Below are 24,562 nucleotides of genomic sequence, written 5' to 3'. Positions count from 1 at the left end.
TTTCCCTGTTTTGGTCCTGGATTCCGTCACTTCCCCAAGAAGCCTGGTTTCTTTTAGGGGAGAACAATATTTACACACACACACACACACGCACACATTAACACTTCTATTATTTCTAGATCTGTCCATACATATTGAAAGTGGTAAGTTCACAATGGTGCTTTCAATTGTAATCCAACACCACCCCAAGGGTGAGTCTGGTTTTCTCTCTTCCTGTATTTTTTTTTCTTTTCCTCTATTTTTAACTCCCCTTTCTAACAATAAGAACCTTAGATCCTATTATCCTAAATATATTTGCTTATTTGTTCAAGCTTTTGTATATAATGCATCTCCGATCTTGACCAGTACATTTTCCCCACACAGATTCCCTCCAAATTCATTCTGGCATTGACGTCATAGGCCTGGCCATGCACAGGGTGCTCCTTCACTTCACCCTCTCCCCTCTGAGGAAGTCCCTCCCCACCTCACTCAGGCCACCCATCCATGCATGGCCCTCCCTGGTCCTCTTGGGCTGGGGTTCCCCACGCAGGGCCACACACCCTGACATGGATGTCCTCATGATGCTGGGCTCTGGCTCCCACTCTGAGTCACTGTGACCCTCCCCATCCTCAACCACAGCGTGGACACCTACCTTGTTCTGCCCCACCGAACAGCTTTAGGACTGAAATGGGCAGATAGGAAGGAGAGGAAGAGGAATAGGGAAAGGGAAGAGGAGGAAACCAGCTAGTAGGTTAGTGACCTTCATTGTTCCTTACTGTTGAACTTCATCTTCCACCATCATGGGGACCTTTCTGCTTCATAGGAATGTAGAAATTTTTCCTAAAAAAGAAGAGATGCATGATGTTGGGTTCTGGACTTGAGCAAGAGCATATGTGAGGATGCGTTTCTTAGGTTGTGAGTGGGGCTCAGATCCATTCTTGGAACTCTTCTTTTGGGTGACTTGTGCAAATTTGGAGCAGACATCAAGATGGAATGGGACATGCAGGAAATCCATTAGGGGTGGTGATGGCAAGAGGGAATGGGGAGGGGGGAGTGTGGAAGAGCTGCCAGACTGATGCTGACCTGACCTCCAGTGAAGGAGAGAGGGAAGGAAGGAAGGACGGAATGCTGGACAGAAGCATTTCAGGCTGTTGGGCAGTTCCAAGGGACGTTTGACAAGGCTTTCAAGGAGTGCCACGCCACACTCGCCCATCAGAAGGCCCCAGTCTCCGAGGAAGGGGCCTGCCTCAGTATCCCTGCCACATTCAGTTATCGGCTAGGGGGGCGCTGTGGAAAGAGTGGTGGCAGCATGAACGTAATGCTGGGTTCAGAGCACAGCAGTGGGGCCATGAGTTAATTATGCTTCCTGAAGTCAGGGATTTGACAGGAGCCTTCTCGTGGCTGCCACATGAGCAGAAGGGTAAAGTACCTTCCTGGAAGGGAAAGACTGAATTGTAATCTGTTACCAAACAGAAAAACCAGCAACCAGAGAGATGTAACCTGACCATAAGCAGAGTCACCCAGCAAAAAAAAAAAAAAAGGAGGAAAGATTAGCAAAGAGGAAGACAGGTAAGCTTTCTTGCCAGGTATTCAATGCAATTGGCTTTGCATTTTTAGACTGTTAAGGGGAGGTACCCACTGATGTACCCCTTTGACTGGAACATTTGAAAACCAGCCATTTGCAAAGCCAGACTAGCCTCCCGTAGGCCCCCTGTACCCATCATTCCCCACTCTTGACTCTTACATCTTTGATTCCTTGGTTTCTTCCACACTTCAACTCCCCTTAATTGACCCTCTTCCTGGTTGGCAACCCATTCTTATTCCTTTCTTGGGTTTAGCAACCTCGGCACCTCCACATCAGTGACTTTTCAACAAGGTGTGCTTCCTTGGGCTCAGAGGCTCCCACAGCTACATGTGGGATCATTTTCTCTTCCAACTTTTCTCAGCAGGGCTCGCTGGCCAAGCCAGGACATTGACCTTCACTCCCCAGTGTTAGTGGCAAGTCAGGGAGAGTGGGGACAGTGTTGCTGGCTGGGGCACATGGCTCCTACAGGTAACGCTGGGAGAGAGCAGGGGAATTCATAATTTTAGGCCTTCTGGGTTCAACTGACTATATAACATTCCTTTTGTCATTGCTCAGAGGCTTTCAATTTTACCTCTGATACTAGGAAATAGGTCCAATCTTTACATCTGAGTAGCCACTGTGTCTCTTTCTAGGCTTCAAGGTCATGCTGTGAAGCATGTGATGGCATTTTACAGTGAGAAAGTGGAAAGCCCAGAGAGGGTTAAGTGTATGCCTAAGGTCACACAGCTAGACTAGACAGAAGCACAGCTGGGTCAATGCTTAGTCAACTGTTCCTCCCACAGCACCCTACTTTCCTATCTATTGTGTGCCCCTAACTCATGGATTCTCTCTCAACTCTCCTGAGAGCCTGCTACATTAATTCTGATTCCTCCCCCATCTTCTACAACCTTATGAAATGACTTGCTCTACTGAATCATCGCTTTACCTACAAGATATAATTTTATTCTACTGCCTCTGATTTCATTATCTTTGTTTTGTCACTCGATCTCGCTTTTTCTAGGGGTTCCAAAGGATTTACAATGAATGATAAGAATGGAATTATAAGCACCAAAAAATAGAGAATAATTAAATGTCAGTCATGGCCGTGATAGAGTGAATGGGATTCCGTATCTCACTATTTGGGGCACTGACTATGATGATACTCATTAACTGTTTTTTATTCTTAAGGCTGTGAGTTTGGCTGGGAATTCAGCTGTACGTGATGTATCATGCTTACCTTGCCTTCCACCCACCCACACGCCTCCCCTTGCAGAAGATAAGCATCTTTGGGAGCGAGAATTTTTAAATGAGATTGTTTATGCATCAAGGAATAAGTATTAATAGCTAAAGTGCATTCATATGGTGATTGTTTTCTGGTGATGAGAATGGGAAATGTTATTTCTCTATTAAATTATGGAGGCCACCAGATTATGCATGCCACACTGATGTGTCAACTCTGTTTCTGTCTACTCAAGGTGATGCTGGGAGTCTGATTTTCAAACTTGATGTCTCTGTAAATTGGCCTGAATGTTTTGTGTGTACATGGGCATTGGTGCCAAGGAAAAACAATGGTTACTAAATAAGCATGTTGAGTCTACTACGAAGTCTGCATTATAGGTAGAGAGTGCCAGAGTCTCCATCGGGGTCTGTCCTGGAGTCCTGTGCTTTGCCCAGGGCCCCGCCCTGCAAGGGACATAGTGAGTGCAACCAGGAAGGGAAAGCTGTACAAGGTGAGCCATAGGAAGAGCTGCTGAAGAAATCCGGGGTGTTCGGCATGAAGAGGCAGAGGCCAGAACCGATATGAAGGTTGTCTTCAGATACCTGAAGGGGAAGATTCTGTCCAGGAGGTGACAGGTGCTCTCTGTTGTCCTGAAACACAAACATAGAATTTAAAGATAGAATACTTCCAGGGGCATCTGGGTGGCCCAGTCGGTTGAGCGACCAACTCTTGATTTCAGCTCAGGTCATTATCTCAGGGTCATGAGATCAAGCTCTGCATGGGCTCCACACTCAGCGTGGAGTCTGCTTGAGATTCAGTCTCTCCCTCTCCCTCTGCTTCTCCCCCCAGTCTCTCTCTCTCTCCAATAAATAAATAAAATCTTTAAAATAGAAGATTTCTAGTTCTACAAAATGATACCATTTTACATTATTGCAGTACCTGACTACTCACAACCTCCTTTCAAAGACACCATCACTAGAAAATAATCTCCAGGATAATAGGAGTTTTGTGCCAAATTTTGTTTTTCACTTAGGATCTGCAGCTGCTATGATAGCGTTTGGACATAGTAAGTGCTCAATAATACCGGCTGAATAAATGAATGAATGAGTCTGCGCATGTCAGACCTGATGTTATAAGCCCATTTTGCAGATGATAAAAACTGAGGTTCATACATGTAAAGTGGTTTCTTCAGCTCACATAAGTGAAGTCATCTTGAACCCAGGGCCTCTAATAAGAGTCTACTGGCTTACTTGGGGTTTAATGATGCTGGCTTTCTACAGTGAATTGGGTCATCTCCTGTGGTAGTTAGTGAGCCCCTCATGAAAATTTGAATATACTATTCATGCTGCTGTCACTATTATTTCCTGCATCATCTGGATAATCAACCTTAGAGGGGTTGGGTGAGCCACTGAATAGCTGTTTTTCTTAATGTGGAGGTAGTAAGAACATGGCTTTCCACACTTCTGTCTTTCCATTTCTCATCTCTCCCTTATCCGTGAATTTTTCATCCCTCCCAGCTCTCTAGAATTCCTCTACCGTGTAGCTTCTCTCACCCTCTGCCCCTCCGGTGAGAACAGAAGCTATTGTCATGTGCAGTAGGTTAGCACACTACTTCTTCCAGAGCTATTTGCCTTTCCAAAGCATTCACTATAGAGAAACACCCAAAGGAATAAGTCTGTAATAGTTGAATTGCAGGTACCATGTACCTTGGAGTATGAACTATTCTCAGAGAGGAGAAGAGGGAGGGGGACCCTTTCCAGTCACCCTGGAATCACAGCAATCTGGCAACCTCATACTCCACTTATAACAGCCCAGACTTGCTTACAGCAGCTTTGCCTGAGGGTCCTCACCTTTTGCCCCACCTGGTTCCATCACCCATCCCCAGAACATGAGCCCAAATGCACCCAGCTAGGTTTCCAGCTTTTTAAAAAAGCTTAGAGAAAACTGCCCTAGCTGGAGGGTCTATGGATGTGTTTCTGTGTGACAAGGAACCCAGGAAGAGAAGTGATTAAAGAGAAATATTCATTAAAATGCCTAAAGGTGAGGGAGCTTTGAAAATCTGAGATTAAAAGAGATCTACAACACTCTTGCTTCCAGAGTCTGCAAATAGCCTTGTTCTCCTATCGATGCCTTTCTAGGACTTCAAGTCCATTTGTCTCTGAAGGAGAGCCACCTGCAACCCTCTCACCTGGCTTTTGTTATTCAAGCTCCAGGCACAGGGGCTCTGGGCTCCAAGGAGCTCAGTGAACCATGCCTCGCTTCTTCCCAGCCGCTGCTATGGACCTCGAAGGATAAGAAACATAAGAAACGACGGGAATTTCAGGAAGCATCCAGCAACAAGAAAATAGTTAATGGGACCACTAATAAGAAAGCAAACCTTATACAGAAAATCTGTCTGTTCTACTTTCCTCTTATCAATATTGCTCCGAAAGTCAATTTGTCACCGTGTAGTCACAAAGCTCACCCCGGTCTCCTTAAATGTTTCACGCTAGGTTTACCCAACAAGAGTAATAAAAATAATGACACCATTATTCCTCTTCTCTCTTTGTTTTCAGTGCTCCACTTGCAGATTTGAATAATGAATTATACTCACATTATCTGTACTCTCTTGCTCTTGACTTCCTCTACTGGCTAAAAGTGAAGCTATTATCCGATTGTCAAAGACTGAGGAGCCTTTCCTCCTGCAGTCAGTGATCCTGCGATGTAGATACACTCTGGAGTGAAATTATCGAGAGCACAGTTTCAAGCTATATAAGGGAAAATTACCAGCCAGTGTGGAAATGAATCTGGAAACTGGTGAAATATTAAATATTTCATTAGTAATCCTTTTGGAACAAAAATAAGTAGACAACAGAATTAGTTGTAAGTTGGGCATAAAAGGCTAATTAATGTTATTGTATTCAGCTGATTGACTTTGAGGCTATTAAATCATTATTTTATTGTCGGGATCTCTTCTTCACGCTAAAGAAGCCATTTCATCAGAAAAACTGTGTTTTTCCTCTTCTTCTCTCTCTCTCTTTTTTTTAACTTCTGCGCTTCCAAGGAGACCCACTCCTGTGTCTGAACTTGGTTTCTGACACAGTTGAGGTTACATCTTTGAATAGACCTTCCGGTGCATTTTAGAAAACGTAAAGTCCACCTCTGCCATCAAGAACAGATTAAAAGTGTACATGGCAACCACCCTGGGGAGACCAGAACCCACATCTGGAAGGTACTGTGAAGCTCATGTTGTCCGTGGCTTTGTACCAACAGGTGGGTCTCCGGTCTATTGTTCATCAACTTCTCCATCTTCATTGGTTTCGTCTCCTTCTGTCTCTTGCAGAACTTTGGCTCCATATTCCATTCCATGATCCACCATCTGCAGAACCAAGCAAAGTAAATCTTTCTCACACACAAGCTCATGCAAAAACATATCTGAACCTATTTGTGATGACTGTCTCCAAGTCTCTACTCCTAGTTCCACAGGTGCTATTTAGCAAGGATGGCTGTTGAGGCCCAGCCTAAGTATCCAAAGGGGGCTTCTCACATCTTAGCCTGGGTCTGGTGCATGGTGGCCACTGACATCTCTATCATATGGCATCTCTAAGTGAACTGGAAAAAAGTTCTCTTTGACCGTGCTATTGCAACCTCCCACCAAGTCTTATAGCTTGGTAAGTAAAGTGCGGGGTTGAATTTCAGCACTACTTGTTCAGTACTATTTGAGCAGCCAACAACCTGAACAACCATACACAGCAGACCCAGGAAGGACTCTTGGCAGAGGTGACTTTCAACAAAGATATAAAGTGGACAAAGTCCATCTCTAGGGCTCTCCATCTTTGCCTTCCTGTCCCTTCTTTCTTGCCTATCTGTCCAGATACTAGAACTTATTCTTTAATCAGTAGCTAAGAAGGTGGTCTCTTTTCAGGGGACCTTGAAATCCCATCTTAATAGGGTTTCCTTAAACAACAAGAGGATTTTGAGATGCAAAGTAAGACATTTTAAAGGTGCAATTCCAGGTACCCCAAAAGGCAATGAAGGCTTTCTGATGTCTTACTGATTGGCCTTCTGTTGGCTACTTTGGAGAGAGGGGTGTCTATATAACAGGTAAAGTTCTCCTTGGATTCTGGAGACCAATTGGTGAGCCTTCACTTTTGGGGTGTTAAGACCATTCTCAAAATAGCAGAAGCTAGGCTAAGGGGTGGGCCAGACATGAAAATCCCTGGAGATTGGGCTGTGGTGGTCTAATTAGAACTTTATCTAGGCTGCTTTTGGCTTCTGCAGAGACTAGGGGAGTGGAGAGGCCCATTACGTAAACAATTCAGACCCCAGTTGAGCCAAAATGAGTAACTCGGGCCACGTTGTAACATGGGACTCTGGCCCCATCAATCTCACTTGAAAATAACTCAACTTTTTACAAAGTGTAGATCTAACCCAATACTCACTTTTTCTTACCACTCCCCTTTTCTTTTTCCTTTTTTTTTTTTTTCCTGAGAGGCAAATGGAGACAGCAAAAGAAGAAAAAAAGTGAAGTTGAAAGAGATTTTTCCCATGTTAGTGGGCATAGTGGCTTGGAATTAGGTGGAAACCTTTTATTTTTATATTTTTAAAATCAGTTGCTCTATTTTCTCTAGATAAAAGGGATGGAAATAAAACTGGATCAGTAATTTGGAAAGAAATTATACAGTACCAGATGGGTGTGTGGCCTGGTTCTGCTTTCCTTTTTTTTTTTTTTTTTTAAAGATTTTTTAAATTTATTTATTTGAGAGAGAGAGAATGAGATAGAGCATGAGAGCGGGGAGGGTCAGAGGGAGAAGCAGACCCCCCGCTGAGCAGAGAGCCCGATGTGGGACTCGATCCCAGCACTCCAGGATCATGACCTGAGCCGAAGGCAGTCGCTTAACCAGCTGAGCCACCCAGGCGCCCCTGGTTCTGCTTTCTTAATACAGTTTCCTAATGACAGGGATGTGACTGGTGAGGGGACCTCTCCATGGGTCATGTGAGGTGGAAAGGTGGAGGGTGGAAGGGAGAAGCTAGTGGGGTTTGAGTGCTTCCCCAGATATGATCCATAGCCCTGGCTCCCAAATGCAGTGGATTTGTACCAAGGAAAACCACATCACTGTGCTTTGAATACCAGAGTACTCCTAGCTGAGAGGGATGCTTTACAGCAAGCTTCTTTGGAAAACTACCTGGTCGTGGACCTGGAGGTGTGTGAACTCAGTGGGACAGAGCCTGTGAAGGAGGCCACAGTTTCATGTGCCATCTTTCAACATGGCCATCTTATCTCAGACGGCCATAGCATGAGGCCCATCCTCTGACTTTTGTGAGGGTACTCATTCAAAATAGAGAGATTTCTGTTTCCTGCACTGAGTCCTGACAGATACACATGACCAGCATTCCCCTTGGTCAAGATCTATTTTCCAATAGGTGGGCTGGGTGGGTGATCGAACTTCCACAAAGCCACCACACACCTGATAAGGCAGGAAGCGTGTTCATTCCACACCCATTTACTGCACCTTTGGCCCATTCCGGGTACCCAGTGCTGGGCAGGACATTCAAAGACAACATAGGAACAGCCCTGGCTTTAAGGAGATCATCATCTGAAGGATGAAGCCAGAATAGAAACAGTGAATGAAGTGAGCTCAGAGCTTATAGCTCAGAAGCACAGGGAAAAGCCCCCCATCATATTTCTGGAAGCAGCTAAAAGAGTCAGACTCAGTTTGGAGGCAGCGAGGGTGGGGTTCCTTCTAAAATGGGACCCTGGCAGTCCCCAAATGTCATTCATCTTGATGGGTCACCGTGGACTATTAGAGAACATGAGATAGAGAAGAAAGATGAACAAAACCTTGGTCTTGCTCTGTTTCTCTTGGGAATCTCCATCAGCTGCACTTAGAGAATAATAAAACCACTTCAAGACAGTAGCACCCACCGAAGGCTGCATGCGGTCTAGTAAATGCTGGGATTGGCTCTCTCAACTTCCATTTTTCCTCCCATTTTACTTGGAAAACTTGGAAAACTATAATCTTCATTGTCCAGAAGATCTGGTGGCTAAGAATCTGCATATAAGTTAGGTCCTGCAAATCTCACACATGTACGGGAAATTTGGAACACATGGGTGGTGGCCATCTTGGTTGCTGGCAAGGAAGGCTGGGCAGAGATGCGAACTCTCAGGGGTCACGGCAGTGCCAGGGCAGTGAGGGTCAGATGCAGTGGCTGCAGTGGAGCACCAGCTTCCTGACTCCTGGACCACAGTCAGGGTGGTGTGACCTTGAAACCGGTAGTTTAGTGGTGGTTCCCGATATCTGCTCCTCTAGCACTTACTTCCAAATGTTTTGCAAGCAACTACGTCATGTGTTAAATCTTTTCATTCAAAATAGAGAGATTTCTGTTTCCTGCACTGAGTCCTGACAGATACACATGACCAGCATTCCCCTTGGTCAAGATCTATTTTCCAAACTAACTGGCTTCAAGCTGTCTTTTTGGGTCTATACTGGATTCGATTTCTCTGACCCTTGGCCCCCTTCTTGGACCATAACTGAAGTTCACGTCTTGGACTCATCCTAGGCATTGCGTGTGCTGTTGATGCCCCATTCCATACCCCCTGGGCCCATAACCTCTTCGTCTACCCAGCCTGGTGCCAGCTTAGAGCAGAAGCAGCCCCAAGGGTGAGGAAGTCACAGCTAGGGAGCAACCTTTAACCAATGAGGAGTTGAAGTCACTGGGCTAATACACCTCCTCCTGCTCCATCCTTTTGTAGGACATTTCTAAGACTATACGAGGGCCTTCAGCAAGATTGAGTTCCTGCTATCTATTATGGAAACCAGCTTTCTGGTTCCGTCCCTTATCTCTCTTATACTCCACATTGCTTCACTTGCACTTCCTACAATCCCTTCTCAAGTAAACTGCCTGCATGCGAGTCCTCTTGTGGGTTTGCTTTTAGGGAACTCCACACTGAGACCAGGATAAACCTGCCAGGCAATCCAGCTTGTGTCTTTGTGTTCTCACTGCGTCTGTCACAGATAGGCCTGGGCTGTCCTGGCTTTGGCCATGAAAGTCCCATTTCCTGGGTGACCCCTCGGTCCCGGGAAAACCAGGATGGCTGTTCACCCGAGCATGGGGCTGGCAAATGGGAATGGATTATGCTCTATTTTATGGCCTATTTCATAGAAATCTATGAACTCCTGTGCAAATGGGGTTCTAGAAAAATTCCTGATAACTTGGAAACCAAAATTTAAATGCTAACACTGTTTGGTGTTAATAACAGTTGGTCTTATAATGAACTGCATTAAATTCCACCCTTGATTTTGGTTTCTACCTTTAAAGGGCCATGGCCAGGAAAGCTGATGGTTGGAAAGCTGGAGGTTGGGACTCTCTGGGTGCAGGCCCTGGGGTCAGCAGCTCTGCAGCATTTCCCTCTGGGGAGGCTTGGCGGCAACTTCGCAGAACTTCATGACATGGCTGGAATCCATCTCCTGCCACCTCCCTGACTTTCTGGACTTGTGAGCACCTATTGGGTGTCCAGCTCCATTCTAGACATGGTGACAAAGAGGCCTAATGGCACAGCTCCTGCCCAGAAGAAGAGTTCACAGCATTCTTATCTCCCCTGGGGATCAGCCAGGTCAACCCAAGTGTCTGTTGAGCACTTAGTAAGTGCTGCTTCTTCCCTAGATGTGGGGATTACAACCGGGCGGGGCAGAGGTCAGTACTTTTGCAAATGTGAACATTGATCAAATAACCACACAGGTAATGCATCAAACTTGTGTTAAGTGCTAACAGAAAAAAATTCTAGGGAGCTTTGAGGATATGAAACAGGCACTGCACTGAGCTTACGCTTTAGGGAAATCTGTTGCAAGGAAGTGACATTAAAGCCTGGACAAGAAAGGAGTACAAGACAAGGAGAGAAGGAGCAAGATGGAGAACGTCCCAGGCCCTGAGAGGTAAGTGCTTTTCAGAATGAGGACGTATGTGACTCATGCATGGAAGCAAAGGGATGTGTTGAATGAAGGTCAGCAGAGGTGGTGGAGCCAGATTGGTAGGCCCTTGGAGGTTGTTTAGGACCTTTTGCTATATTCTTAGAACAATGGGTAAAGGTCAGACAGTGCAGAGCCCCATCCGCTCTGCTGCTGACAAGGTAGCAGATGCTCAGAGAAGGAAGGTCAGGGAGGATGCATGGGGTGGGGCTGAGACCATCACTGCCCTTGAGAGCATGGAGAGGGGGCAAGAGGGATACTAGCTTGGGAAACTGGTGGAAACCCCATTTCAGAGACAGCCCGGGCCCAGCACATCCACAGGGCTTTTGGCATGTCTGAGGAGCTATCCCACAGATGGACAGGTATGGAGGGGGCTACAAACCCCTGGTCAGCGTCCAACCCTTCAACTTCCCACCTCTTGCTCTCCAAGTATTTTCTAGAGTAACATATATATGAGCACTCTGTGAACCATGAAGGTGTCACAATGCAAAATATCATTTTTAATAGTATAAGGCTAAAGTCAGAAGACACTTTGGTGATGTAACACTTCACTCAAGAAAAATGGAGGCCCAGGCTGGTTTGACACATGCCCAGAATCGTTTTGCAAGCTAGAAGCAGAACATGGTGGAGGGAGCAACTATGCTGACCTCCAGCCTCGTGTCCTTCCATCACTCCACAACCTACTGGATAACTCCACCTGGACCTCCCAGTCTTGGTCTCATAAAATATGAAGCAGGTAGGAAGTCCCCAGTTTGGGACCCTGACAAACATCTAAAATCATGCACTGTAATCTAACTGTTTCTCCTTTCCCGACTTGCAGCCAACCCTTCTCCCAAAACCTCGGCAGCCCTCCCTAATTATGGCGAAGGGCTCTGTTGCTCAATGAAACCAAGAGACTCGCTAGTTTTCAAGAAATGCACATCACTGCTGCTTGGTTCATCTAGAGACTGTTAGTGGGAGCAGAGGAGCTCAGCTGGAGTCTAAGGGTAGGGTCTCCACCCTTTGTATAAAGAAAAGCCACTTTGTGGAGGCAAAGGGGGGAAACGTGGGTTTGAAGGTGGGAGAAAAGATCTTTTCATCGTAGATCTAGATGGGATGGAGTTTCTGGCTGCCGTTCCAGCTTGCAGGGGAAGGTGCTTGGTTGGAATAGCCAAGGTAAGTATTTGAAATCTGCTAAGGGTCTGTGCTCTATGTGGGGGTCCCCAACTCAGAGCATCTGGCAAGGGATTTAGCAAATATGTACAAAAATAGGTGTAACAAACAATTGCAAAGACAATGAAGGTGAAATGGGAAGCAAGGGCTTTTGGCAGTAGTCAAACTTGTGGTCAGACCCCAACTGCACCATTTGATAACTCCACCCTGGGAGAGCTGTTTCATGAAGATAATAGTTGGTATATCATGGAGCAATAATGAGAATTTACGTTGACAAATTAACTTGCACATAGTAGGTGCTCATTAGCATGCATTTCTATAAGCAGAATCTATACTTATAATCTTTTTTTTTAAAGATTTATTTATTTATTTGAGAGAGAGAGAGAGAACATGAGTGGGAGGGACAGAGGGAGAGGGAAGGAGAAGCTCAAGCAGGCTCCCCACTGAGCACAGAGCCCCATGCAGGGCTCGATCTCATGACCCCAAGATCAGAACCTGAGCTGAAACCAGGAGTCGGAGGCTCAACCAACTGCGCCACCTAGGTGCCCCTGTATTTATAATCTTGAAAATAGTTTTAGGCTAACAGTCTTTTAGGCTAAATGTTTTCCTCGAATGCATATTTATCCACCCGCACCCCCCCTTACACACACACACACACACACACCTACTTTTTCCTTTGAACACTGACTAGACAGCATCATAAGAGCCTCACATTGCAATCAACAGCCCTGATTATGGAGATTTGGGTAAAAAAGGCAGGAATCCTTCCAGCAGACCTGCCACAGCCCGGCACACACGGGCAGGTGGCAAGTGTTGTCCCCGGGCACGTGTCTTGTTTTACGTACATTCCCAAATCCAGTGGTCTGTCCATCCGGCCACATGCCTGCACGTGTCCGCATGTGCATGATGAAGTTTTCCACAAAGCACAATGCCAGGTCCGAGTGCTAGTGTGTGCTGAATCAGGTGCATTTGAATTTCATAGGTCTCAAACCAGGCTGGGGCCGCGGACTATAAAATTTACGAAGGCACACTCTGAATTAATCAGCAAATATATACTAATTCACGCTGACCTTTTTTCAAGCTGAGGCCTTTTTATCAGTCACTGTAGGTTTAACATTGGCCTACCGAGTGTTATTACAAAGGACTCCATGGTTGGCCATAATTATATAATGCAAATGACATTTGCTGTTTTGTTTGAGCGTATTCCCTCAGATGTTTCCTTCCTTTATCACGTTCCTCACACATCTGTGTCCCTGCAGTGGCTCTGCAAGCTCCCCCTTGCCTGGTCCCCAAGTTCCTGGTGCTGTCTGTCCCGACTGTCACACAGACACGGCCCGCTGTGCGGATGCTGCGGGTGCGACGCGTGCATCTGACACAGGTTATGTTGGCAGCTGGTGGGAACAGGTGTACACTGATTCTACCATCAAATAGCAACACACATTTGGCTTCCTCCCAACGCACAGGCATGAAAAACCTGTTCTCTTCACATTTCTTTGGAGATTGATTGACTGTTCTTTGACACAGCACACTGTGGCTGTTTGTAAGTTCCCTGGTCCTTCGCCGGCTCAGACGTGTTGCAGGGAAGTCTCAGAGAAGACCTGCATGGGGGCACCATGAATTATTCATCTGCTTCTCCTGGATGGTGGTGAGGGAGAATACACCCAGAAGACGCACTGCCACATATGTGGGGAGTTAGGGACAGCGAGGGGATGGCTGTTGGAGGAAAAAAGAAAAGGCATGGAAGAGGTGTAAGAATATCTTACTTTTGAGATGGTTTAAAACAGGAGCATCCTTCTCAAAGACCAAGTGCACCCAGTTACAGACCCGAGGTGTTGTAAAACAATGATGAAAGAAACCACTTTCATAATTTAATGCAACTTAAATCAGTCATCCCTAGAAAGGAGGGAGTGGAAGATTGGGTTCTGTCTCAGTAAAAAAGAAAAAAGAAATTAAAATAAGAGAATAAAAAAAACCTCCCATGATAAAATGTCTCGGTTAAATTAACAACAACAACAAAAGTTCCCATTTAAGAAAGCAGCATTGTGACCAGCCGAACGTTTTGACAATTTTATGAGTGGGTGATGTCTGGTTTGAACTCTGTGGGAGCTCTTGTCCCCAGTCACAGACAAAAGTGGCTTTTTTTAAAAGATAGGACCAAAAAAGCCAAATGCTGTTACCAATCAGTAAAAGGGTCTGTAAGCATGTCAAATGTACCTGCGGGCCCAGGGACGAGCAAGTCAAAAGCTGCAACGCTTGATTTTTCCATTTCCAGGAGGATCGGGGTCCCCAGGAAAACAGAGGCAGATAGGGAGTCAGGGATCACCACCCCACGTCCCCCACCCCGCACTTTCCCAAGAGCCCGGCTCTGGCAGTTCCGGTCTGGGCACGCTTGCCCTACCGGACTTCCCTCTCTTCTCTCCTTGCATGCTGCCGATTATTTTCATCCCTGATTCACTTCTTTCACTCTCTTCAGTGGGTGGAACAAAAGAGCTCCGAAACCAAGATGGCTGTAGCTGGGGCAGCAAATGTAAGATTAAATGTGTGCTTTGTGCAACTGGATTTTTATCTCAAACCTCACCCAAGGCCTGAAGCTCAGAGCAAGAATCTGTGAGCTGATTTTGGGGTCTGTTTGGAAAGTATCATATCAACATCTAATGGCATTTCAGGGCTTTCTATGCTCAGAAACTGCCATTGTTATCCTGAATTGATGATGCTATATTAGCACTCCACCAATTCATTTCACACAAAGTACAAATCTAATAAACTCATCTCAAAAATAGCCCTGATGTATTCAACTGCTAATGCCTCAGCAGCCTGATATATTTGTATACAGCAGAATTCTAAATCCAGCGGAGAATTATAAGATGGGTTTATGCATTGCATGCTTCTCATAAAACCTTATTTGAACATTTGATTCCAGTTTACATTTTATTAGCAAAGCTCTCATTTTTCACCCAGAATGAGGAAGCAGAGGGGAGGAGAAGTACATTCCTGCAACTTCAATTCTGTGCCCAAATAACTTACAAGACGGACACGAAATGGACAAGACTATGACTGCCCTGAAGACAATTACAAAAAATACTTAATTAGGATGCAATGCCGGTTATTTTAAGCCGTACAAAAGAGTTCTGTACATAATAGAGTGGCTGTTTCATGCAGCTCATATGATAAAATTCTCACCAGTCTTAAAATGACAGATGTAATATTACCTTTAATAAGTGTCTACCGATGCATGCAAATTGAATTAGATAGTGGGAGTACAAATTTGTCCGATAATTAAGATAAAATTTCATGTCAGTTTAAACCCTGGTGTATATTAGTAACTCTGTATATTTCTTTTCTCTGTTCTCTACCAATTATTTTTCAGGATGGCCTCTTGATTACCGGAAGAGTCAGGTGAAGGGGGTAAAAAACATGGCCCCCCAAACATATTATTATAAATGGGAGCCAATCATGTCCATGATCACTACTCGATTTATGCTAAGTTTTAAATACTGGGCACAATTCAAATAACTTTGAACAAATTCAACAATGTATTAACTTAATTTTTCTGGGGTCTCATGAGGTGTTACTATGCCCTTAAGGCAAATGCTAAACTAGCGCCATTTAGGAGAAATAAAAACACAGAATTTGGAAGTTAATAACCTCAGTGATTTAGAAAATCTGAGTTGTGAACCGATTCGGCAGTGCTTTAATGCTGAGAATAAACTGGGTGTTCCATGTAATATTTTGTTTACAAAAATCTCAGAAGGCCAAGAGAATGTACACACATGCACACGCACACAGGCAATCCCTTGTGTGTGCACATGCAAAACACCATGCGCACATACACACAGCTTAAAGGGTAAGTGCTCTGCGTGGCATTCAGCTCCATTTTAATACCCTCCACTGCTGTGATCGCAGTCCCCCAAGGGAGGCAAATATCCTGAGCATTATTAAAAGTGGGATTATCCAATCTAATACTGAAGATTTGGGAACCAGCCAAGAGGAGTCATAAGCAGGAGGGTAAAACAAAGAAGACTTATCGGGGCCCGGACCACCGGGTTTGCCTCCCTAAGCTTTCGCCTGGCTGGGTATGATTGACAGCACCTGACAGGTGACTCTCACTCGCCCGAACAATGCATGTCCTCGGATGCAGGTCAGTGGGGTGTGCCCACCATACTGCCTATCCATGGGAGGGAACACCGGGACAGACTTCCTAGCGACCTGCTGCAGGTCCGCTAATTGGAGCCTCACAACGAGCCCTTGAGGGTTTACTATGATGATCATTTCTTTCTTTCTTTCTGGTATGGAAAACGAGGCTCCAAAGGATCAAATGGCAGGCCCAGTGTTGGAGGGAAGTGTCAGGGCCGCATCTAGATGCTCTCCTTTTCACTCCAAAGACAGCTCTTCAAGAAACCACGCCGATGTCCACGCTTGGTTCTTGCACTTATTAGTCATGTCTGTTGCCAAGTCGAGATGCAGCTTCAAGGGCCTGAGACATTAGATTGTGGCAGACTACCCATCAAGGGAGAGGAGTCCCTCTGTAGCTCCTCCACTCAGTTACCAGCATGAAGAACACATCATTTGCCACCCTACACCCATGTTACTCATTGTGATAACCTGCCTGGTGGTTATAGGCATGTGGATTTGCCGTCCTTCTACACGTGGTCTTTTTTCCTTCTTCTGTCCCGAGATGTATTTTTTGTCTTATGCTAATCAGATATTATTTATATCACTCTTTAATAATTTGGTGCATTTTCATACTGCAGCCTGCCCCCCTAGAACTCATTCTTAGAGCTCTCATGTTACCTCTCAGCCTAGTTATGAAATTTCTCACAAAGGATATTTTTGGAACATCCCTGTGGGCAGCGTGTGCTAATGGTTTACCTTCACTATACTTTCTCCCCTTTTTCCTTAGTAGCGAAAGTCTGGTATTTTACTGCACAGCTACATACTAAGTCAACAGACTACATTTCTCAGCCTCCCTTGCATCTCAATGTGGCTACATGATTAAGTTTTGGCCAGTCAGATGAAGACACAGTGCTGTGTGTGGTACTTTCTTGACAGCTCCATAAAGGGAGGGGAGGTCCACATTTGACCCCTCCCTCCACTGGAGACCTTGGACACAGACTGAGTGGAGTACTTGTGGCCATTTAAGATCATGAGGTGACTTTCAAACTTAAATTGCTTCCACTTCTGGTACTGGCACCTAGTTTTAGCAGATTAATCTTCCTACTGAGAACAACTAGACAAACTGAGTTAGTTTATTTTATTTTATTTTATTTTTTAAAGATTTATTTATTTATTTGAGAGAGCGAGAATGAGAGAGAGAGTACATGAGAGGGAGGAGGGTTAGAGGGAGAAGCAGGCTCCTCGCCGAGCAGGGAGCCCGATGCGGGACTCGATCCCGGGACTCCAGGATCATGACCTGAGCCGAAGGCAGTCGCTTAACCAACTGAGCCACCCAGGCGCCCAGTTTATTATTTTTTTTAACAAAATATCTAGTTGAAGATCTCAGGAACTGTCAAGGTGGTAGGGATTCAAAAGACCAAACAGCAGGAGTGGGAGGGATGCTGTGCCCTCATCTGTCAATTTGAGAGTGTAAGGACAGAGATACTGACATTCCAAAGTCTTTCAGAGCCCTTGACATCCCCAGATATCTCTGGCCTTTTTTCTGGATTCTTCCCCAAGTTCAAGAGTAAGAAGCACAAAGGCACCATCTTTAAGTAGGGTAATCTGGTAGCCCTGAAAAACGTCATGGAAGGTGGGATATGCTTAGTAAGCTCTACTACCTCCCGCACAGAGGGTATGAAGCCCATTGAGGAACCTTCTCTTCTATCCCCTGCAAGGCTCACGCACCACAGGTAGGTATTCATGAGATTCTTAGAGAAGAGAGTCAAGTGAGCCCCAAATTCACTGCCTCTTTCTCCACTAAGGCATTTGTCAATTCCATTATGGTGGTTTAGGGCTGAAAAGCAGCATAAAGCATTGGCTGAGATACTGAGAGCTGAAGAGAGCTTCCAGCAGTCTCACCAGGCTGAAGGCCATGGCCAAAAATTAGAATCAGGAGAGGCCATGGCAAGCATCCAGGCTTCAGTTGGGACCCCGTAGTGCCCTATCTAGAAGGGGTGTGACAGGTTGGTCCTTATAAAAATGGAAGTACACCTTCAAATCAGCTCAGTCCTAACTGGAATAAAATAGACTACTCCTACCTTAACTGCCTGCCAGAAATAAAAGCAAATTTTCTTTGGAGGAAAAGGTCATCATGTTTGGACTTAAAATTAATTCTATTACTTTCAGCTACAATATCTGACATGCAGTAACAATTTACCAAGCATACCACAAGGGCAGCATGACTAAAACTAAGAGAAAATATAGTCAGTAGAAATGGACCCATAAATGAAACAGGTATTTGAGTTAGATAAGAATTGTAAAATAAATGTGATTAATATGTTAAAAAAATGAGATAACTAGATGGGAAATTTCAGCAGAGGGACTGGAAAATGTAAAGAAGTTTTAAAGGGAAATTCTGGAAGAAAAAAATAAAGTAATCAAAATTCAGAGCTCAGCAGAAAGCTTCTCAAAGTAGGGCAGACATAATCATAAGTGAAATTGTGAACCAGAATGTTGTTCAAGAGGAAATATTCAGACAGATGCCCCTAAGGAAAAAAGTGTGGGAAATAGAGAAAAGAGCATCTGAAACCTGAAGGGCATGGTGAAAATGTCTAGCATATGTATAACCAGTGCCCAAGAAAGAGCAGGAAGGGAGAATAAGGAAGAAGAGGTATCTGGAGAGAGAATGTCCAGGATTGGAAGCAACATATGGAAGACAACAGACAAAGATGCCATCATGCTGCTCCTGGCCTGCATACTTCCAGATTTCTTTTTCATGATAGAGAAATAATGCTTATCTTGACTTAGCCACAATTTTTCAGGCCCTGTTACTCATAAATGCTAACTGAAACACCCCTCATTGTTAATAGAGATCTATCAGTGCAAATGTTCGTGTCCTCTCCCATGTCATATATTTTTTAAATGTAAAACATGTTCATAAGGAAGAAAGACCCTATGCTGTGTGGCTCTGAATGCAAGAATAAGACCTATCTGCAGGTAGGAGTTAGAGGGAAACATCTTTCAGTTCAGTGTGTGTTCTACATTCTTTATTCCAACAACTATTTTTTTTAAAGATCTTATTTATTTATTTGACAGAGAGAGACACAGCGAGAGAGGGAACACAAGCAGGGGGAGTTGGAGAGGGAGAAGCAGGCTTCCTACCAAGCAGGGAGCCCGATGTGGGGCTCGATCCCAGGACCCTGGGACCATGATCTGAGCCGAAGGCAGACGCTTAATGACTGAATCACCCAGGTGCCCTCCAACAACTATTTTTGAGCAACTACTCTGTATCAGGCTCTGTCCTGGATATTAAGAATGCAAAGTCAAATAAGACAGCTTAACGTCTGGTTGGGACAAGACTAACAGAATCTAAATTAAGAGTCACAAAATCGAATGCTTATGGGGACCTGACAGGTCAGGTCAGGTTCAAGTGAGTGAGGTGGACTGAGGTGGGCATGGGGTGAGCCAGAGAACACAGACATCCCCTGAGTGCAGCCTCCATGCAGGTCCCCTGATTGATGCCATTGTGAAGGCAGTCTCCGTGTGGCCAGATCCTCTTCTTTTTCCAAAGAAGCTGGAAATCCAGGTATTGGTGTGGAATGTCCAAATGCGTACAGTGTTATGCAGGGAAGGGCAGACTTTGACCCAAGGGTGGCCATTTTGCCACACCTTATATAATGACTTGAATGGTGGCACCAAAAAAGTTCTGTCCGTGGCCTAACCCTTAGAACCTGGAATGTTACCTTATTTAGAGAAAGGGTTTTGTAAATGTATTATGTAAAGGAATTATGGGTGAGATCATTCTGGATTATCCTGGTGGGCCCTAAATCCAATGACCGGTGTCTTTATAAGAAACAAAAGACAAAAGACAGAAGCAGAGATTGGAGGGATGTAGCCAAGAAGACCAGAAATGCCAACAGCCACAAGAAGCTGAAAGAGGCAGGGAAGGATTCGCCCTTCAAGCCTTTCAAGGGAGCACAGCCTGCCCAACCCCTTGATTTCAAACTTCAAGCCTCCAGAACTGTGAGAGAGTGAATCTCTGTTGCTGTAAGCCACCTAGTTTGTGGTGCTGTGTTATGGCAGCCCTGGGAAACTAATACACTCTAAGTGCATAGTCAAGGTAAGACAAAGTGCTGGGGGAGCACTGGAGAGCATCTCCAACCCTCTAGATAGAGACCAGAGGGAGAAGAGTCAGGGATGAATTTCAGAAGGAATTGACACATGAGTGAAATAGCAGGTATTAGGCACAGTTTGTGTGTGTGTGTGTGTGAGGGGAAGGGATAAGCACTTCTAGCCAGACATAATAAATGGAGTTGTTCAACAATGAGGGTTACTTCATGAGGTAGTGAGCCTCCTGTCAAGCAAGGGTTTAAATACACACATTGTACAACTGCCTGCTGGAGATTATGAAGGACAATGCATTCACGAGATAAGTGTTATACTCATTACTAGGCAAATTTGAAATGCCTTCTGAACTTAAGATTCTAATGACCCCTGTCTTTTCCCATCTTATTATATCTCCCTGTGCTGGCAGGGCTGACTGCCAATGCAGGCTTGTCGGTTGCAATGATTCCAGGACACTAGGCTGAGTTTCAAGGGGCCAGATCCCCGCTGCTCCCCATCCCTCTATCCCATGGTGTAGGCTGCTGCACCTGCCAGAAAGTAAATGACCAAATCCCCTCAACCTGGGAGTTCTACTCCATCTCTTGACCAGTAAAACACAAACTGGTCCCCCTTCTTAAAGAGCTTTGGTTGAATTAGGACCATCATATTGGGTGGTGAGTAGATCCCATTTGCACACCAGAAATCTCAGGAACCACAAATGATTGTATCTCAATTTGAAAAAGATTAATGGTAAATGAAGAGGAAAACACTGGCCAAACACATCCTAGGGGCTGTTTTGGGTTAGACTCCTCATTCAAATTGACAGAACTAATAAAGGGAGGTGACAGATGACAGGGTATAGACCCTTACGGAGCTATGTTCTGTCTCTCTACTCACACTGTTCATTTCTCAGTCTCAGGGATGTGTACTCTGTTAGGCAGAGATATGCCAGAGCAAATCTGAAGTCATAGAATAAACAGGCCATATCTCCCCTAGATCTACAGTTCCCAAACTTTTTGATCTTAGAACCTCTTTGTATAACTTAAAAATTACTGAGGATGCCAAAGATCTTTTGTTTCTGTGAGTTATATCTATCAATATTTACTCAATTAGAAATTAAAACAGAAAAATTTGAGACACAAGAATATAGAAGCATACATTCCAATATCCATAAGAACAGTGACATCATGGCATGTCATATAACTTCTGGAAAACTCAAGTGTATACTCATGAGGGAATGATCTCATATTAGTATTGCAGTGTATTAATATTAGTATGAAAATAGTTTTCACCTGAATTAGTCCTAGGGACTCCTGGAACTCCCTAGACTATGCTTTGAGAACCATTATCCTAAGCCTTAACTTTCTCAACTATCTAGAGAAAAACACATTCTTTAAATGCTTAGGAAAAGGATAAATTATACAATTTAGGATAAATTATATAAATTATAAAATATTCAAAACTGATATAAGGGTAGCTGGCTTTCCACTTGGGAAAAAAATTAATTCTGATTTCACCCTATTAAAAAAAATCTATGTGGGTTATAGATGTAAACACAGAACTATGGAAGTATCAGATGGTGGTAGAGCTGACCATATTCTAGAGTTCTGCGGGGAGGATGGCCTTTATAAAAAAAAAGACACAAACCTCAAAAATCACAAAAGGAAGAGAAGCGACGATTTGGCCAGATTAAAGGTAAAACTTCTGAACGGCAGACATCACCAAATATTTGCAACATATTTAATATGCAAAGGTCAATTTCTCTAACATATAATGATCTTCTATAAGAAAAACCAAATATGACCAGGAAATTCAAACAAGAAATATTAACAGACAATAAATATAGGAAAACGAACTCGTCCTAAATACTATCTTAATGCAATGTAAGCCAATAACGATGGTGCACTTTGCATCTACTAAATGGTCAAAAAATGTAATTTTCATTGATAATGTATAATACTGGTGTATGTGTGGGTAAATGGGCACTCTCATAATTTACTTGTGAAAATATAAATTAGAACACTTGTGGCATAGCAATTTGCTGTATCTACTACAGATTTAAATATGGATAAGAGCCGCCAGTGTTTCACATAAGAGTCTGTTCTACAGAAATTACAATAAAATAATGAGGATATGTGTCCAAAGGATGTTTACTGCAGCATTGTTTGAAGTCACAAAAAATTGACATGAAATTGGCCACATTGTAAATGTCCATAAAGTAATTGTAATGTATTGATTCAATTGAAAACAATGCAGACATGAGCAAGAGCAAAGTAGACCTCCCTGGCTGATACAGAAAAATACCTATCATGTAAGGTTAAACTTGAAAGCAATTTGAAGAGTGATAAGTATGGCATCATCCCATTTTTAAAAAGTTTTTATTTAAATTCCAGTTAGTCAACATACAGTGTAATATTAGTTTCCAGTGTACAGTATAGTGATCCAACACTTGCATACATCACCCTATGCTCATCACAAGTACCCTCTTTAATCCCCGTCACCTATTTCCCCCATCCTCCCCCCCACCTCCCCTCTGGTAACCATCAGTGTGTTCTCTACAGTTAAGAGTCTGTTTCTTGGTTTGCCTCTCTTTGTTCCCTCCTCTCTGCTCATTTGTTTTGTTTCTTGAATTCCACATATGAGTGAAATCATATGGTAGTTTTTCTCTGACTTATTTCATTTAGCATTATAATCTCTAGCTCCATCCCCGCTGTTGCAAGTGGCAAGATTTCACTCTTTTTTATGACTGAGTAATATTCCTGTGTGTGTGTGTGTGTGTGTCTATACACACACACACACCATATCTTCCTTGTCCATTCATCTGTCCATGGACTCTTGGGTGTTTCCTTAATTTGGCTATTGTAGATAATGTTGCTATAAACATCGGCGTGCATATATCCCTTTGAATTAGTACTTTTGTATTCTTTGGATAAATAACTAGTATAGCAATTGCTGGATTGTAGGGTAGCTCTATTTCTAACTTTTGGAGGAACTTCCATACTGTCTTTCAGAGTGGCTGCACCAGCATCATCCCATTTTTTTAGGAAAAAGAAGTATGTAAACAAATATATGTGCAGAAGTACAGGAAGTGGTTGAGAAAGGTCCTAGCAATTATCAGTCGTTAGCGCTAAGGAGGGGGATGAGGCCTGAAAAGAAATTTCATTTTATTATTTTATTTCTTAATGCAAATAACCTTAAAATGTATGGAATTATGAAAGATTATTGTTTTTTGTCTGCTTTCTTAGTACATTTTCAGGCAAAATTAGAGTTAATGTTTTTTCTTTTCTTTTAAATTTGAAACATGGTTGATACACGTTATATAGTTTCAGGCGTACAACAGAGTGATTCAACAATTCTATATACTATGCTATGCTCACCATAATAAGGGTAGTTGCCATCTCACACCGTACGAAGTTATCGCGATATTGTTGACTGTGTTCCCTATGCTGTACCGTTCATCCTAGAGTTAATTTCTTTTAAAGATTTTATTTATTTATTCTAGAGACGGAGAGAGAACCAGGGAGAGGGACAAGCAGACTCAGTGCTGAGCAAAGCCTAAGGCAGGGCTCCATCTCAGGACCCCAAGACCGTGACCCGATGGGAAAACAAGAGTGAGATGCTCAAGCCACTGAGCCACCCAGGTGCCCCCATCCAAGAGGTAATTTTTAATAATAAAATTCAGTATCTCACAACACAATTGCTTTGAGCTCCTCCTGGGGCTCCTTCCCTTTTGCCCTTAGTGAAAAGCCGGTAGAGAAGAATGAGGCACCTGTGCCTGGACCAGGCTGCCTCACCAAATGACCCAAAGGCGGGGAGGGTCCTGAATTCCACCAGGTGGCTAAGGACAGCTGTGACTCTGGGCTGATGATTGGACTGGTGCAATTGGAGTACCTCATGCCGGTTCTTCCCTTTGCTTGTATCTACCCCACCTACCGTCCAAAGCTGTGGAGTTCTCCATGCCCTGAACACATTCATGCTGTTCGTGCATGCATGCACAGGGCTAGGCAGCCAGGTGGGGAAGCTGCTGTAGGGCAGCACATGGTAGGACGTGCCATATGCCCACCTCACGTTTGCCCAGTTCCCACTGTCCCCAGTGACAATCTCAAATATGAGCTCTCTTTCTCCTCCTCCTCCTCTCTCTCTGCAGCTCTGTTTTCAGGATTTGAGAGCTGGAAGGAGCCTGAGAGTTCTGATAAGCTAACACTCTCCATTTACAGAGGTGGGAACAGAGGCCAAATCTGGCCATGACCTGCTCGAGACTTTACAGTGCATGGTGGACATGGGGTAGGGACGGGGGACCTGTGTTGCAGCTGGAGTGAAGAAGAGGGTGTCATGCTCTCTGTCTCTTCTCAGAGGAGGGTGACTGAGGGAGCAGAACTGTGAGGGCCAGCCCCAGGAAGTAGCAAGGTGGGGTCAGTTGTTCGAGAAGGAAGTTCTAAGGATTTGGGGCTGAAACCATGTCACCGAAAAAGAAGGTTCGGAAGGGCACTGTGACTCTTCAGT

At 44.2% G+C, this 24,562-nt stretch overlaps 1 long non-coding RNA gene across 1 annotated transcript in view; it reads right to left on the bottom strand.

The window, feature by feature from the left end:
• Positions 1–5,701: 5,701 nt before the first annotated feature.
• The window catches only part of LOC118012532, a 101,134-nt gene continuing 82,273 nt past the window's right edge, over positions 5,702–24,562 (bottom strand). The window contains exon 3 of the long non-coding RNA XR_004679737.1: positions 5,702–6,120. This is a non-coding gene — a long non-coding RNA (uncharacterized LOC118012532). The remainder of the gene's footprint in view (positions 6,121–24,562) is intronic.

Source organism: Mirounga leonina, unplaced genomic scaffold (assembly GCF_011800145.1).
Source record: "Mirounga leonina isolate KUSES-001 unplaced genomic scaffold, KU_Mleo_1.0 Mir_151, whole genome shotgun sequence".
In the NCBI taxonomy this organism is placed as follows: Eukaryota; Metazoa; Chordata; class Mammalia; order Carnivora; family Phocidae; genus Mirounga; species Mirounga leonina.
This window is presented reverse-complemented; position numbering and strand designations above follow the sequence as displayed.